The 6,384-nt window shown below is 45.0% G+C and overlaps 1 non-coding gene across 1 annotated transcript; it reads left to right on the forward strand.

Annotated features, from left to right (window-relative positions):
- Positions 1-3,435: 3,435 nt before the first annotated feature.
- Positions 3,436-3,507, forward strand: Trnac-gca (transfer RNA cysteine (anticodon GCA)). Its single transcript has one exon. It is a non-coding gene; the product is annotated as a tRNA-Cys (tRNA).
- Positions 3,508-6,384: the final 2,877 nt, after the last annotated feature.

The following is a 6,384-nucleotide window of genomic DNA, read 5'->3' on the forward strand; positions in this document are numbered from 1 at the left end:
GGACACCAAGTTTGGTATCTGGAAATAGCAGACTCTTGTGTCCTGGATGCCACCCCTGATGTGGCAAGTGTGGTGCAGTCAGCCTTCCTAGCCACCTGACAACATGTAGATAGTTCAGATAGGTATCTGGGGAGTAAAGGGGGATGCTAAAAATAATTCACATTGCATACTTTTTGGGAAAGCTTGTTTATTAACCAAGAAATTTGTTTTAGTAGATTGGTGGACCTACAAATAGTTCCATTCAGTAGTTATTTTCAAAGATATTTACTGAAAGTGCTTACTGCCATGATAATTTTCTTGCATGAAATCATTTCTGGCACCAAAATAATTTAGAACATTCACTTATGTATCACCTTTATATTAATTGGCAGAACAGAACAGCTTGTTTGGATGCTCTTGTGAGTTACATATGCATCACCACGGGTTCCAAAGACATTTCTGCTTCATTTTGTTAGGATTTACTAACTAAAGATTTCCTTGTGAGAAGGCTGTTCCTCGTTTTTTGTTTGATTTAGTTGTGGTTGAACACAATATCTTTATTTTATTTATTTATTATTTTTGTGTGGTGTTGAGGGTCGAACCCAGGACCCCGCACGTGCCAGGGGTGCACCCTTCCGCTGAGCCACAACCCATGCCCAGTTTTGTTGTTTGAATCACAAGGCAGGGCTCCACCTGAATTGCATTCTTCAGAGCTCTGCCTTCAGTACTGACTGCGACAGCATTCACCGAAAGTCAGGCGTTACACCTTTGACAAAATGAACCTCCAAAAGCTTTGCTTTGACTCCATGAGTTCAGTGCCAGGACAAGAGGCCTGGAAGAGGGGTTGTCCCCAGTCACTGACTAATATTCACCCTTCTCAACGAGGGCTTCGTAGCTCCTCCACTTCCAGAGTCACCAACTGATGACCAGGTGTTCCGTGGGAGAGCTGTCTTCCTGGGAAAGGGTTCTCTCTGTGTCTGGGGGCGGGGGGGGGGGGGGTGTTGAACAGGAAGGAAGAGAAAGGACTAAGAGGGCAGCCCCTGCCCCTCCCAAAGTCTGGGGTTTAGATCCCGGATAGAAATCCAATCCCTGCGTCCTGGTCCCGCCCACTGTCAACAGTCCCCAGCGCGCAGGCAGCTCGGGGAGCCTCTTCCAGGTCAAGCCTGGGCTGGGTCAGGGTTTTCCTGTGGCCCTGAGCTCTCCTCAGTGTTTACTTTCTCCTCTTTGTATTTCAACACCAATCTTAATGGTTTTGATGATTTGTTTTGGTGCTGGGGATTGAACCCAGGTGGGCTTACCACTGAACTTTTTATTTTTCCCCAGTTCTTTTAATTTTTTTACTTTTGAGACACAATCTCTCTAATCTGCCTAGGTTGGCCTAAACCTGCACTCCTCCTGCCTCAGCCTCCTGAGTCACAGGGATTACCAGCAAATGTCACCATGCCCAGCTTATATTTTATAGTATGTTAACACAATACCTTACTTATTAATATGTGGTGCTGAGGATTGAACCCAGTGCCTCACACATGCTAGGCAAGCGCTCTATCAGCTGAGCTACAGCCCCAGCCCCAGCTTAATGTTTTTAACTCAGAAATGTGTGGCTCTTTTGGGTGGCCACTTTGTAATCAAGAGCTACTTCTGGATACTCAGGGCTGACTTGTGCCTCAGTGCTTAGAATGTCACCATGTAGAGCTTCAATACCTGTGATGGCAGAAGAATGGACGCCAACGGAAGTACACAAGAGAAACAGTGGAGCCCACAAGGCGGGGACAAGTATGTTTTCAGAGAGGCGCTGGGGTCCACGGTGTCCACGCGGGTTTAGTGGCCTTCCACAGGGCCTGCTACAACTAGTAAACCAGTTTCATCTGAACAGCTATTAATTTGGATGTCATTATATTGTGATTTCATTTGTACTTATTTCTAAAATTATTTTGTCTTTACAGTGTGTAAAACTGGAAGCACAGGCAATTACATCTTATCTGGTGTACATATCTGTGTATGAGCACTATGATAACTGAAATTAGCCCCTGGGTTCTTGCTGTTTAAAGGTATAGAGAGAAGGGCAAGGATGTCATGTGGAAACTGGGGGATGGGGACAGAATGGAGGCTTAATTTTTCTCTGAGTGCCATTTTCAATTCTGAACCATGCAAAAGCATCACTCACACAAAAGCCAATTAATTCACACATTCAATTCAAACCTCTGGTTTCCAGAAGCCTCCTTTGACTTCTCTCAAGGCACCCGGTAAGGTGGACTTCCTGCTTCTCTGGGTAACCCCATCACATAAAGGGGAGGCCTGCAAGAGCAAAGAGAAGGGAGGGAGGGAGCTCCAAGGAGGCAAAGCTCTGGAGGTGATAGAAGGTGATAAATCAGGTGATAGAAGCATAATGCAGTGCAGGGTGCCTGCCATCTGTGTTTATGCAGCAAGGACTATGCTGTTGCCTGCAGATGCCTGGTGAGTGGCTAAAAGCAGGACCGAAGACTTTCCATCTCTACCTCCTTGCATCCTGATGGGCAGCAGCTGAGGCCAGGCAGGGTAATAGGTGACTCTTTGACTCTTGATCCTGCCTCTTTAATTACTGTGGTTTGGAGCAAGTTGCTTCAATTCCTTGTGTCATTGCCACCCATAGTGCTACCACAAATAATTTTTAATCTATATATATGAAGACTTAGAACAGTTTATCTAACACATTACATGTGTTTAAAAAACACTAGATGTTATTGTTATGCTCGAATTCGGGACCCCCAAAAGACCACCAGAGACCAAGATCGATATAAGCAGCAAAGAGGTGTTTATTGCGAGCTAACTCAGTTCTCCATGCACACACAGCAACTGGTGATGCTGAGAGGCCCCGAGCCCAGGGTTTGCAGCAGTTTTATACATTCTTTGGGGAAGACAGAGACTTCACATACATCATAGCATCTCTTAGCAAATCATCACACACCACAGGAAAATCATAAAATAATTCTAAAACATGATTAGCACATTCACTGGCAGGAATAAGTTGGGTAAGGGTAATTGGCTAGTAAAAGAGGGGGATTCTTTTGAACTCATTGGTTTAAGCCACGAGGGGAATATGTGCTGAACTACGTGGTTTCCCAACATGTTATCAACCACCATAAACTACTGGGAAGGTCATCTGGCATCCCAGGTATTTTCCCTGTCTCATGCTGATTGGTGGCTGCTAGGGGGTTGCTATGGGTTCTCACCTAGCCAGACTGAGTCAGGGACACCTGGCACAGCAGATCTCTCCTGTTATTTGTAGATAAACAACTCAGCAGGGTGGGTATGTGCCTAGGAGTGCTCTGTGGGTCTTTCCAAGGACAAGGGTCATGCCCCCTTCCTTGGACAGGCTTTGCTCTGAGGTAGAGGCTGGTTTTTCAGTTATAATTACTGCAAAGGTCCTGGGTGTGGCTTCTGCAGTAAGGAGTGCTCTGGAAGCCATTTCTTCCAGTAGGGGGTGTAGCTCAGGGGTAGAGCATTTGACTGCAGATCAAGAGGTCCCTGGTTCAAATCCAGGTGCCCCCTAGTTGTTTATCTCCAGGTCTCTGTCCTCCAATTTATGCAGTGCTACCATTTATATGAAATTAAATCAGGTGATAGAAGCATAATGCAGTGCAGGGTGCCTGCCATCTGTTTATGCAGCAAGGACTGTGCTGTTGCCTGCAGATTCCTGGTGAGTGGCTAAAAGCAGGACTGAAGACTTGCCATCTCTACCTCCCTGCATCTGGCTCTTTCAGCTGAGTCACCTTGGATTCCAGGAACAAAGTCTGATATGATAAATGTTTTGTGATAAGTCCAAGCTCACCCCAGCTCACACACACATACAATAGTAACTTTCTTAAGGGAAAAACCTCCTCCTTTCACCCAACCTGATCAATCCTGAGGTAATGATGGACCTACCACACCTGCTGGAGATCACTGGCTTTAGCTGCTGGCGAAAGCTGCCAACCATGCAAAATCCCAGCCCTTGCCCTTGTTGACTTTCTGTAAACCCTCGAAGTCATTGCCAGTTCCTCAAAAACAGGGCTGTGTCTCTTGGTTTTCTTATTGGAGCTCCACTGACTGAACTCCCTACATGCTCTTCACCATGACCTCTCTGTCTGGATTTTGGAGAAAGCGACCAGACCTGATTTGTTGGGTCTTCAGGGTCACTCTGGTAACATTTACAGGAAAGACCAGAGGGAATGTACATCAGCAACACATACACAGATTATCCTCAGAGGAACACAAAAGACACAGGCCAGCGTGAGTTTCCATGGTCAAGAAATGAATGCAAGGGAGATTTTTCACTGCACATTTTTGTTCCTTTTGAATATCATATCATGTGAACTTTCGTAAATTCAGAATTCATTTTTTAAAAATACAATTGAAAATTGAACTACATTAGGTCTCATTACCAAGACTATTTGGTCTGGTTAGACACAGGGCACCACTTCTTTTGTGTATACCAAATTTTCCATAATAAAAAGTGTTTTAAAACCTCTTTCTCCTATATACACACATATATATTACATATAAAATAGGAAGACCCTATGTTCTTCTATTAAAAAGTGCTATTTTCTTTTTTGGAAGACTGGAGATTTAACCCAGGGGTGCTTTACCACTGAGTCATATCACCAGCCCTTTTTATTTATTTATTTTTTGAGACGGGCTCTCACAAAGTTGCTTAGGGCCCTCACTAAATTGCTGAGGCTGGCCTCGAACTTGAAATTCTCCTGTCTCCACCTTCAAATCCCTGGGATTGCAGGCGTGCGCCACCCCACACAGCTAAAAGATGTTACTTTCTTTGCTGTTCTGATTTGCTTTTGGATCTTGCATTAATAACTTTCATATTGGTGTATAGTGAAACTTTATTTATTTCTCTTAGCCACCAAGGTTTCTGGTTCACTGGCATCATGACTGGTCTCAATAGCCACACAGAGCTAGGTGACAAATGTCTACACCCCTGATGAGCACTAGCTAGTCTGCTGTTTGGCCAGGTGGGCCATCTGTCCAGAGATTAAAAAAGAAAGAAAGTACTTATCTCCAACTTCACCAAGGACTCTCCTTGGAGACACCCCTAGGACCTGAAGATTAAGTCACTTGAAGATAACATCACCCTGTGAAAGTGAGACTAGAATCAGCATGCAGTGGGTAACATCGACCCTGGAAGAAGCAACCCAAAGAAGCATGTTTATGAATCACCCAGGCGATTGCTTTGGATGGAAATGTCAGTCTAATTAGTTGTGTCTTAGCCTTTCAGTCTAAAGTAACGAGTGGTGAGCTATTAGCTCCAGAACAGACAGGGAGTCTGACATGAAGGATCTGGTAGATGTTTTCCCTAACACTGCCACCCAGGCAGAGCCCCTCTGTCCCCTGTGTTCTGGAAGGACTTCTTACAATATTGAAACAGAGGCCCACTTTATGCTCTGAATAGAGCCCTTGCTGCTTGGCCACTGAGACTGATTTTTTAAATGGACACATTTCTTTCTCTTCCTTTCTCCTGCTCCTTCCTAATCTCTCCCTGTTTCTAATCTCAAGGAAACAGGGTCACCTTTCTTCCTTATCCTAGGCAGAGTTATCTGTCCCTGAGCATACACCCACCATAGGAACAAAGTCATCCAGACTTTGGGGATGGCACCAAAAGATCTCAGAAATGACTCTCCCAAATTAACAAGCAAATCACAACTCCAACAGAGAAGAGGAGGAATGCAGCCTTGGAATCACCTCTTGAAAAGCCCCCTGTTCCTGCTGAAGGACAGAGTCAGCCTCTGGGACAGGAGTCTCCTGTGTTTCTCCTTTGCTAGCAAAGCAATAAACCTTCTATTTCTTTTCCTCAAAACCACATCCTTGTTGTTAGATTGGCATTTGGGACAAGGACTAAGCTTTCGATAACAATATGATCCCAATTTTTGTTTCTGGTGTTAGACTATCTGGATTAATGAATTTCTCTCAGCTTTATCTTTTTTTTTTTTTTTTTTTTTTTTTTTGTAAATTGGGGATAATCAGCACCTATCTCACAGTGCCCCATGCAGTCAAAAGGAGGCAATTTCTGGAAAGCAGTTAAGAGTTCAGTCCAATAGGTGCTGTTCCGGGAAGGATGGAGAGTCCCGGGGAGTGGGAGAGGACACAGACACCAGGCAAGAAGGTCTTCTGTCTCTAGCACCAGAAGATGACACCCTAGAATGCAAATTGCCAGTGTTTGGCTTCTAAATTCTAAATTCCAGCAGGGGATTCAGGGAATCATGGTAGGCATAGGAGCAACCTAATGTCCTTGTGTGGCAGCGCCATCTAGGCACCGATGGGAGCACCTGAGGAAGAGATGCCATGAGACCAGCATGGATTCACGACAGCAGGAAACCAGATGGACCATGCCTACATGGGGTTGGGGTAATGTGGGGGCCAGGGGCACTCCCCCCAATC

This window comes from Callospermophilus lateralis, chromosome 1 (genome assembly GCF_048772815.1).
Source record: "Callospermophilus lateralis isolate mCalLat2 chromosome 1, mCalLat2.hap1, whole genome shotgun sequence".
Taxonomy (NCBI): domain Eukaryota; kingdom Metazoa; phylum Chordata; class Mammalia; order Rodentia; family Sciuridae; genus Callospermophilus; species Callospermophilus lateralis.